We start from the raw sequence: 11,669 nt of genomic DNA, 5'->3' as shown, positions 1-11,669 counted from the left end.
CAGACCGTGTGCTGCCTCAGCCAGGTTGGGGTAATATGCCTTGGGGGCTACTGGTTTACCTTGTCTGTCCCTCCAGAGCCCGGAGGACTCTTGCCCACATCCCTTGGACTTCCAAGTCGATTTTTCCTGAATTGAACACAAATTTTGCATCTCAATTAATTTCAGCATATCAATTGTTTGGAAAGACATAATTTTTTCAGTTGGAGAAAACATTTTCAACCCTGCTGCCCATTTTGCAGCTTCATCGGCCCTGTTGTTGCCCAGTGACACCGGGTCATCCTCACATGTATGGGCTTTACACTTAATTACTGCCACTGTTTTGGGCAGTTGGATTGCCTCTAAAAGATGTTTTATGTGTCGGGAGTGTGCAATTGGTGTGCCTGCTGCTGTCATAAAATTTCTCAGACGCCATAGAGCCACAAAATCGTGCACCACCCCGAACGCATACCTCAAGTCATTGTAAATGTTAGCAGATTTGCCTGCTGCCAGTTCACATGCTCTAGTTAGTGCTACTAACTCTGCCACCTGGGCTGAGTGAGGAGGACCAAGAGGTTTAGCTTCTATGATGTCTGTGTCATTTACAACAGCATAACCTGTACATAATTCACCTGTGTCTGTTTGTCTATGACAACTCCCATCCATATTCTCTAAAGGTGTGTCATGTATGTCAGGTCTAGCAATAAAGGTCTGATTCAGATATGTCATACAATCGTGCGTATCATTATGTCCGCTGAACTCACCTCCCGCTAGCAACTCGTCTCCCTCCACCCTTTGTACATCATGTTGTACATATGGTAAATACGTTGCTGGATTCAACGTGCTGCAACGTTTAACATTGATATTTGCGGGTATGATTAGAGCTAGTTCCCATTTGGTAAACCTAGCTGAAGAGACGTGTCTGGTTTGAGCTGAGTTCAACAGAGCAGATACAGCATGGGGAGTGTAGACAATCATCATGGCCCAGTACTACGTCCTCACTTTTACTCACCAATAGAGCGGTAGCTGCTACACTTCTGAAGCAAGTGGGGAGTGATCTTGCTACCGTGTCCAATTGGGCACTGTAGTATGCTACGGGCCTACTGGCATCACCATGTTTTTGTGTAAGGACACCTGCAGCACAACCATCGGCTTCCGTACAATACAAATCAAAAGCTTTTTCATAATCAGGTATTCCCAATGCAGGACTTTTGTCAGGCTATCCTTAAGATTAAGGACAGCCTGCTCTGATTCCTCTGTGTGTATGACACGATCCGGCTTTGAGGAAGAGACTAATTCCTGTAAAGCAAGGCCAAAATAGAAAAACCTGGGATCCACATTCGGCAATATCCACACATTCCCAAGAAGGTACGAATTTGCTGTTGATGCTGCGGCAGTGTCATGTTTTGTATGGCTTGGATTCTATTATTTGTAAGATGTCGTAACCCCTGGGTTAGGCAGTGTCCCAAATATTTTACTCTGGATTGGCACGGCTGTAGCTTGTCCTTAGCCACCTTGTGTCCTGTTTGCGAGAGATGAAGTAACAAAAGTTTAGTATCATTCAAACATGACATAAACGAGTCAGAACATAGCAATAAATCATCCACATATTGAATTAGAACAGATCCATTGGCAGGTTGAAAGGATTGTAAACAGTCGTGCAATGCCTGGGAGAAGATACTGGGGCTGTCTATGAAACCTTGGGGTAACCATGTCCATGTATATTGCACACCTCTGTATGTAAATGCGAATAGGTACTGACAGTCAGGGTGGAGAAGCACAGAGAAGAAAGCAGAACAGAGGTCAATGACAGTGAAATGGGTTGCATTTGGTGGGATCTGCATCAGGATGACAGCTGGATTTGGCACTACAGGGTCTCTACTACCTTATTAACACCTCTAAGGTCTTGCACCAGCCTATAACCCCTCCCACCACTCTTCTTTACTGGAAAGATGGGACTGTTGGCTACACTAGCTGTACGAACTAAAATTCCCTGTTGCAATAATCGCTCAATTATTGGAAACACACCTAATTCTACCTCCTGTTTTAGTGGGTACTGGGGAATTTTTGGAGCTTGCCTACCGCTTTTTAAGTTTACCATTACAGGCTTACGTTTGCCATTAATCCAGTGTCCTGTCCATCCTTAGTCCAAAGGGAATCTGGAATTTGGGTCAGCATTTCATCTACCTGTGATGGATTTTTATTTTAAACTGTAGAGTGATACATTATCCTTTGAGGAGTGTCTAACATATCCCGCACCTCGTATACCATTCTCTCTGGGATATCTAAAAATACACCATCAGGGGTGCAATATATAACACATCCCATTTTACATAACAAGTCAGCAGGTTAGTAGGAGTCGCAGCTGCCAGGAGGAAAGAATGTCTGGTATGCAACAGCCCAATAGTAACCTCTGTGGACTTTGTTAAAGGATAACCTTCCACTTTACCTGTTACACCCATTGTTGGTACTGTCTCGTTGGTCACCTGTAAATTAATGGGAGATTTCATCACTGACCTGGTCGCCCCTGTGTCTACAAGAAAAGGATATTCAGTACCAGCTACATCAACCATCATGACCGGTTCTTCCCTAGTACTTCCCGTTAACCTGACTATCTGTAGACTACAGGTATGACCTGACCCCTAGCGTTGGCTACCATTCTCCAATAAAGCATTTACAGACACAATTGGAGCTGGTGCCTGTTGAACGTTTGCTGGTCTCTGTGCATATTCCTTATGGGGATATCCAGATCTTCCCTGATTTGGGGTTCCTACTCGTTTTACTGTGCAATTTCTACTTAAATGTCCTGTTTGTTTACAGTTAAAACATGTCCGTGGATCAGGTGAAAACGTGTGGTTGTGAGGTTTGAGCAGAGGGTAAAGGTGGTGGATATGGGTAAGGATAGGGAGGGTAAGGGTATTGTGGGGGATATGAGTATGGGACCTGTGGTTGTATTGGGTTAACAGAATAGAGCTGTGTTTGTTGTTGTGTGGGGTTAGTGTGTGTGCAGGTGCGAGTGTGTCTGTTGGCTGTGATGTTACAGCCATTCCCTCCAGAGCTTGTATACTGACAGCCATTAGTTTTTCGCTCTGGATCTCTCTCTTGTTTGAGATGTTTTTGTCATGTTCTATGGCAGACTCTATGAAGTTATCTATTGTAAGTCCCCTCCAGCCAGGCTGTGAGGTCTGAACCCGAGTCTTTAAATTCTCTTTCAGACCGTCCATGAGTACCGTGACTATCATTCCCCTGTGGTGAGTGCTATCTTTAATATCTTCTATCCCAGTTTACTGGGTGATAGCCTGCAGAGCCCGGCCGCAATAGTCTTTTGCAGTTTCACTCTCCTTTTGCTTGATTGTGAAAATTTTGTTCCAGTTAACTACTACTGGAAAATATATACCCAATTGAGTCACAATGCGGGAAATGTTACCTTGGTTTACTTGGTCTGTTAAGGGAACGTCACCATCCAATACACAATCCGTGATAAATTTTGTCACGTCGGTATTGCGTGGCAGACAGGCCCTTAACACCACACGCCAATCTTTATTAGTTGGCTCATGTGAACTACCCAAATTTCTCAAAAATCTTAGACATTTGTCTAGTTCCTTTTTGGGATCGGGAAAATCATTTATGATGGAATTTAGTTCTGCTCTTGTCCAAGGACAATGCATTACCGCTTCCCTCGTGGGAACTACACCGTTCGCATCTGCATCCGAATGGGATGCAGACCGGTAGCGCTGCTACCTCTGACCTGGTTACCTGGCTGGGGGTTTAATCTGCTGCTGCTACGTATGGTATTAACAACTTCCTCTACGGGTGCAGAGTGTGTTAACACTTCCCTTGCTGTTACCGATGGAGATGGCGGCATCACTCATGATTGTGGTGATGCAGCATCTATCATTTGCACAGCATGGGAAATGGCAGACATTACAATAGGCTCATCATCCACATCATAAACATTTTCTTTATGGTTACTTAAGAGGGGGTACAAATTGCTTGTTACATTTTTATGGGTATTTTTGGTAACTGTACTTGCACCTCCATCCACATAAGGTGGGGGAGGTGAGCGTGAACTGCTGGCAATACTCTCCACAATGCTACCTTGCTGCACGTGTGCGCCAATTTGCGGCTCACCCGTATTGCAATTCAGCATCGTGGATGTATTTTCTGGCAATGCGCTCGTAACGCTAGTTTGCGTCGCTTGCACATTTTTAAGCCACGCATCCCCTTCATGCTGCCACAGTTTTAAACATTCACAATATTTGACCTTTTTCTCTCGGGAGCGCATCAGACTGATGTGATCCCGGACGTTATCTAATACATCCTTATCAAAACTACCAATTCTGGGAAACGGCCTAACACTCTTCATCGTCATTTTAAACCATACATCACAATACCTTATTGCATAAGTACCGTACTTAGTATGCATAATACGACGGGCCGATCCGATCGGCACCTCCATTAGCAGCACATCATTGTCTAACATCTCTACTGTTTGCATGGCTCCCATTCTGAGACAAAATCCTACGCTTTTCAATGAAGATTTAAACTGGTGTAAGACAATCAAGATACTTTCACTTACCTGTGGATGATTTAAGTCGGCGGCGCCCACATACCTGGATAAGATTTGAAAAAGGCAACTTCCACACCCGGATAAGATTTAGTAAGGCAACTTCCACACCTATGGAAGTTTATATGTCGGCCACTTCCACGCACCTCTCTACAACAAAGACAACATGTACACCTGCTACTGTGTATAGAACGGTAAAGCTACTTACCGAGCGGCTAGACTAACCCTTGCATCTAGCCCTTAAGGATCATACGATACCCTTAACTTTGTCCAACAAATATTCACTGTTACACACTCTTTTCCTGCGCAGAAAAATACACGTTAACCCAGATATTGATAACAATTGAAAAAGGTAAACCTCAACGGCTTTGTTTAAACACGTGGCAGCAGAACCGGAAGTACGTATACGCTATTGTGCGATCAGCCGCATACACAATAATGCGACTACCACACAACCGTATAATGACTTTTTAACTGCGTACGCAAAAGTGCGTCTTTGCTGTGCGCAAAACTGCGTCTCAGCCGCGTACTCAATACTGCGGCACCCCTTTAATCGTTAGGTTCTATCAACAAAGGAAAACAAACTTTTTCTACATAATCTTCATCCAATACTGTAATAAAAGAAACTTCCCCAAGATATAGAAACTTGGGGATGAAAACTTCCAATAGTGTAATACTGATTTTATTCAAGTTATACAAACGGTAGGCGTGCTCATGGGAAGGCCTCCGTCTGGGCAGCCACCCCCCTGGCCCGCCCACCAAAGAGGGCGTGCTGTCACTCAACATCGACAGCACGCCCCCTTTGGTGCGAGACCCGGAGCGACGGATTGCCCTTCGCTATCCGGGTCTCGCGCATGTGCACGCCGGAGCCGGCCCCATCGTGCGCATGCGCTCTGGGCCACCATCGACCAGGTTGCGAGTGCTCAGCGCTTGCGACCGGGTCTGAATCAGGCCCTGTGTTCTGATAACACCTCCCTATATGAAAACAAAATCATACCCTTAAGACCTAGGGGTAAGGTTGATGTAGAAAGCTTTAAAATTGATCAACATCGATGGGCTTTCTGCCTACAAAATCTGCATATTTACCATTCAAAGGGTTCACACTTAAATTGACAGTTAATTAAATCTGATGGTTTCTATGGCAAAATCTGCTGATTGGCTGAATGTGTCCAACTCATGTTGGGTACACACCTGGGCGACATATCCGCTGACCCATGGATCTGCAGATTGAGTGGCCGATTGGTAAGTATTGTGTTACCAATCTGCTGCTCAATGTGTCTGCGCTGACATTTCAACTGGGCGGGCATTTAAATTTGCCTGCCCAGTTGGGATGTCAGTCACCGGCGGTCCCTGCAGCAAGTGTAGGGGCCGTCGGCAGGCCACCTGTACACATGTCCAGATATGCTGATATATCTGCAAAATCTAAATTGGCATAGACTGTGCTGCAGGACAGATGCAATATGTACCTATCGTCTGTACGCAACTGCGGATGCACTATGACATTCATTGACTGAACGACATATTGCATAGTATGTATCCAGCCTAAGCAAGTCACAATGCTTCACCATAATAAAAATCAAAGCAGGGTAGTCCACGAACGCTGCTAGATAGAGTATTGTTAGTCTCAGTCGTCTCTGTGTAAACGTCCTGTATTCTCCAGGACAATCCAAACAAGAAAACAGAAAATTCTCATCAAATGTCAGCAAACAGCAATATTTTCCTATGCATTCTATGGAAACCTTTGAACTAACCTCATATATACTGTATGAGATGCGTACATCAAAAGGTTTCTTTTAGTCTTCACAATCACTGGTATAAGCAATCAAGTGGATGATGTCACATCCCTCAAGAGAGATACTCACCTAATAAACACTCCCTATGTTCGTCAAAAAGGTATCTTTCCCACCGGACATTCTTTAGTTGAAGTGTAGACTTTTCTTTTATTCCAATGGTTCCAAAGAAAACCTCTTTATGTGTCCATATAGATACGTAATTCAGGATCAGTTGAAAAAAACATTTATTTAAATATCCAATAGATAAAGTATTTTTCCATATGGATAATAGGTTAAAAAACATGTAAAAGCTTGTCATATACTACATGTCCCCATACATTGATATGGTTTGTTCCATTCCACACCCTAAGGAAATCGGGGTATATCTCAACTCTCTCAAAAAAGGTCTCTCTCTCTGGAGAAGAGTTATCCCACAAGCTATAAACGGGATACATTGCATATACCATTGATTGTGAAGACTAAAAGAAACCTTTTGATGTACGCGTCTCATATATATGAGGTTAGTTCAAAGGTTTCCGTAGAATGCATAGGAAAATGTTGCTGTTGCTGAAATTTGATGAGCATTTCATGTTTTCTTGTTTGTGTAAATGTCCTGTGTTCTCCAGGAATATCCAGACGACTGAGACTGACAATACTCTATCTAGCAGCACCCGTGGACTACTCGGCTTTGATTTATATATTGTTCAAGAGGTGGTGTACTTGAGAGTTGGTACTGAGCTGCAGCTAGGGCGCAAGTTACCATCTCTATTTTTTTTTTTAAATGCTTCACCATTGTCTAGTGCAATGACCCATGTTGGAACTGCCAGATATCGGGTAGCACAGTACATAGTGTATAACATGTCCATTGGGCTCAAGTGTTTGTGTGTGTGTCCTGTGGTTTTTGTAATATTTTCTTTACAGTGGAACTATAGGTGCCAGTGGGCCCTTAATGTCTAGGCATGCTGGCACTTGTGATTCTCTAAGTGCCTTGCATACTGGGGCAAGCTTGCTGGGACCTGTAGTTCCACTGTAAAAATACTTACATCTATATTTTACAAACCATTACCCCCGAACCCAATGCTTCCAGGGCTGCGGGGAAGAGCCCTGTGCTTTCAGCCCAGGGCTAGTAGATCCAGCCCTGGGCTGACCAGTCTGGGGCTGGTTTTACATTATGGCAGGGGAACGCCACAATGTGTGTCTCCCTACTATAGTGTAAGCTATCAGGCTGGTTAAGCCCAGTGCTGGTTACTGGAAAAGGACCCCATGCCGTTTCCCCCCCCCCTCCCCGATTTTCTAGTACAAGACCAGGCTCAGGCATCCAGGGCTGGTTATGTTTTTGGGAGAGGGAACCCCCCACTTTTTTTAATTAACCCTTTATTTACACTTTTAAACATCAAAGCCTGCACAGATCATAGTGGTCTGTGCAATGCATCAGACAAGCACGCTGCTCACAGGTCTATTTATTGTGTGCATTGTGCTGTGATTTTGATTTGACTAACACGATTCTTAATAAATCAATGATTTCTATTTCTGTAAATGTTAACCATACAATGTTTGGTCCGATGGCATAGTATGCCAATTTGGTGTGTGAAGTCAACTTTCATCTGCGATTAGCTGTCGTTTTGGGCTATAGTAAATCTCTCATTTGCTAAATCACACCCAAATTGCAGAAAAACACCAAATCAACCAAAAGCAAATCTTAGTAAATTTACCCCATAATATCTAAGGAGAGACTACCCATATGAGCAAACCCGCACCACATTGTTGTTTATATAAAATATTTATTAGGTTTTTCACAAAGGAAATGACAAGTGAACAGTGCCAATGGTACACAATTGACAATGATAACGACACTGCACAAAATATTAACAGTATTGGACCACGGTCCAGCCAGTGGGAGGAATGTTTTGTGGACCAAAGTTCATAGAATACAATGCAAATGAACAAACATTATAAAACAATACCATAAAGTTAGAAAATATACATACATTTCAGAATTTCAACAGATGACCAACATAATGGTTCAGAGGCGGTTTAACAGATGAGAAGGTCCATGTGCAGGCTTCATGCATTCCCCCTCTTCTCTAACAGACTGTCTTTGTGCCATAGTCCCTTTTCCTCAAAATAATAATACCACATATCAGTGTGTGCTGGGAGCAGTTTTATTCCCCATCATATCACTGTATAGTCCCTTTTCCTCAATATAATAATACCACATATCAGTGTGTGCTGGCAGCAGTGTTATTCCTCCTCATAACTGTACAGTCCCCTCTCCTCTATATAATAATGCCACATATCAGTGTGTGCTGGGAGCAATTTTATTCCCCATCATATCACTGTATAGTCCCTTTTCCTCAATATAATAATAATACCACATATCAGTGTGTGTTGGGATTATTACCCCTCATATCACTTTACTGTCACCTCTCCCCTATATAATACCACATATCAGCAGGGCTGCCACCAGAAATGGTGGGGCTCGGGACTTACAAAATAGGCAGGTCACCCCCACTCCACCCCTTTTAAAATAGCAGCAATTATATGTGGTATTAGTATTTTAAATGAGGTATTAATAATTATACTGTATATGCCCTTGATAATTGGGTCAATAATTGGCTTACTTGTCAATTTTGAAACCTCTGGCCCCCTTGTGTCTCTCCAGCCCAGCCCTTGTGTCCGATACTTGTCTCCAGTCCAGCCCCACAGCAAGTTCCAGCCTCTGCCCCAGGCAGTCAGCCCTATAGCAAGTCCCAGGCCGTCAGCCCCACAGCAAGTCCCAGTCCTAAATAGTCAGCCCCACAGCAAGTCCCAGCCCCAGGCAGTCAGCCCTACAGCAAGTCCCAGCTCCAGGCAGTCAGCCCTACAGCAAGTCCCAGCCCGTCAGCCACCAGGCAGCCAGTCGCTGCGGCTTCTCTGTCCACTCTCATTATTAGCGGCGTGATGTCATGACGTCACCCGCGCTGGTCGCCAGCTGTATCACTCTTACAAGCTGGGAAGCACAGGAACAGCGGATGGCGGCAGCGGGTAGCAGGCAAGTGGGTGGCAAGCAGTCCCCCCTGATGGCAGTCCCAGCTGTTCCCTTCCCGATGGTGGCCCCGAGTGCGGTGGTAGGAGCGGATGGGCCCCCAAAGTGTCCGGGCCAGGGACTCCAGTCCTGGCAATCCTCCCCTGATGGCGGCCCTGCATATTAGTGTGCTGGGAACTGTTATTCCCCCTCCTGTATCACTGTACAGTCCCTTCGCCCCTATATAATAACAATACCACAAAGTGTGCTGGGAGCTGTGTTATTCCCCCTCATATATTACTTAGTGGTGTCACAAAGGGGGTGCGGGCCGCCCCGGGTGTCACCAAAGTGCAGACTCCCCCCTCAGTGACAGGAGCCGGGTGCTGCATTGTAGAATTACGTGCAGCACTCGGCTTCTGTCACTGTAAAGGAGCCATCACTACAAGTACACTGGTCCCCGGGGGGCAGCCCGCACCCCTGGAGAGACTAAAACCGTGGTTTGATTGCGTGGCCCCTTCCCCACCCACGAGGCCACGCCCCCTATTTCCCGGCGTTAGGCGATGCCGCACACACTGTTAAGCTACCCGCACCAGGTGCATCAAAAGGTAGGAAGCCACTGATATCACTGTATGTTCCCCTCTCCTCTATATAATACCACATATCAGCAGGAGGGGGGGGGGAGCGGGTACAGATTAACCGGGCCCGGGCTTCCTGAGGGGCCCGGGTCCGACGCCGCCCCCCCTCCCTCACAGCAGCCCAGCACACAGCGTGTGCTGAGCTGCAGTTGGAGACTGCTCGTGGCTGCTGAGCAGCAGCCACAGCAGTCTCCTATGCCTGTGCGGGGGAGCGATCACACTGAACGCGCTCCCCCTGGCTTTGCACCGGGCTGAGGGGGCTCAGAGCGCCCCCCGGCGCAGCGCTGCAAATCTTTTTTATTTGTTTTTTTTTCAGTAAGGGGGCGTGGCCACGCCTCCCGAGATTAGACCACGCCCCCTATGACCGGGGCCCGCCTTGGCTCTTGGCGGCCCTGTATATCAGTGCACTGGAGCTGTGTTATTCCCCCTCATATATCACTGTACTGTCCCCTTTCCCCTATATAATAACAGTACAACATATCAGTGTGCTGGAAGCTGTGTTATTCCCCCTCATATATCACTGTAATGTCCTCTGTACTGTAATTGATGAAATTAACCCCCATTTAAGTGTGTGCTGGGAGTTGATAATTAAAACTTCCCTATACCAACCCTGCTAGTCTTCAGTCTCCCCAGAGGGTCACTTACCAGCCTTTTTCCAATGCTAGTCTCACTGCTCCCACAGACACAGGATGGCCTTGGTGAAAGAGGAGTGGGTTCTGCTTCCTTCTTCACTTTGAGGAGGCACCAGTGAGATACTCCTCTGTGTCTCTGCCGCCACTTTCCGACCGAAGAGCAGGAGCACCATGCAAAGCAGGATAGTTAAGTAATGCTGCAGCTGCTGTGCTGTCTAATGAATGAGGAGTAGGGATGGCAATCAACAATTCATGTTGAATGCTTTTGCCATCAATTGGGAGAGAACCAGATGATTTCCCTCCATCGATGTCTAAGCATAACCAAATGTGTTTTGTTTGTTTTTTTGCAAGGTTCTGGGACATGGAGCATAGCTCCAGAACCTGCAAACCCTGCCACCAGGTTCTAATTGGCCCACGGGCCAGTCAGTCAAAAAAAAGGGATGACCTTCGGTTGGTAAAACCATCTATGGTCATCCATTGCATAGTTTGTAGCCATCAATGGCTACTTGCTATTTTGCCATCGATGGAGGCTGTGCTGCCTCTGTATGGCCCAGCCGGCCCTACTTACCTGACATCTCCAGCCCTCTCCTCTGCTGCTGCTCACACATATGGCCGCACAGGCATTGCTCAGAGAGCCCTATGCGCGGCCATGGCAGTAAAGGGGCTGCTAATGCGAGAGGTATCCGAGAGAAAAGTCTCTCAGAAGCTTACAGAGTCATGGGAGGTGAGAGAAGGGATGGTAATCCAATAAAACTTTATTCAAATTACTTATTTCAGAATAGGAATAACAGCATGATTTAATAATGATGTAAAAGATCAGAGATGCACAGTTCGATTCTGTCTGAAACCGCATACATCTGAACTTAGGTGATCCAAGTATATCAGAGTCCCGGCTTGGGTCTGCTCGCCAAGCTTGGATCCCAGAACAAGACAAAACATCATTTTCCCGGTGTCGGATCTCGTGTGTTTTGGATTGCATAGGAAAGTCCCTCGGGCGCAATTTCACACAGCAAAGTAAAGGGTGTGGGCTGTAGTTGTGGAAAAATAAAACACCATTAGCATGCCATTAGGAGGCGTTTATTT

Source organism: Taudactylus pleione, unplaced genomic scaffold (genome assembly GCF_031769625.1).
Source record: "Taudactylus pleione unplaced genomic scaffold, aTauple2 ptg000214l, whole genome shotgun sequence".
Taxonomy (NCBI): domain Eukaryota; kingdom Metazoa; phylum Chordata; class Amphibia; order Anura; family Myobatrachidae; genus Taudactylus; species Taudactylus pleione.
The sequence above is the reverse complement of the archived record's forward strand: the minus strand, read 5'-3'. Positions refer to the sequence as shown.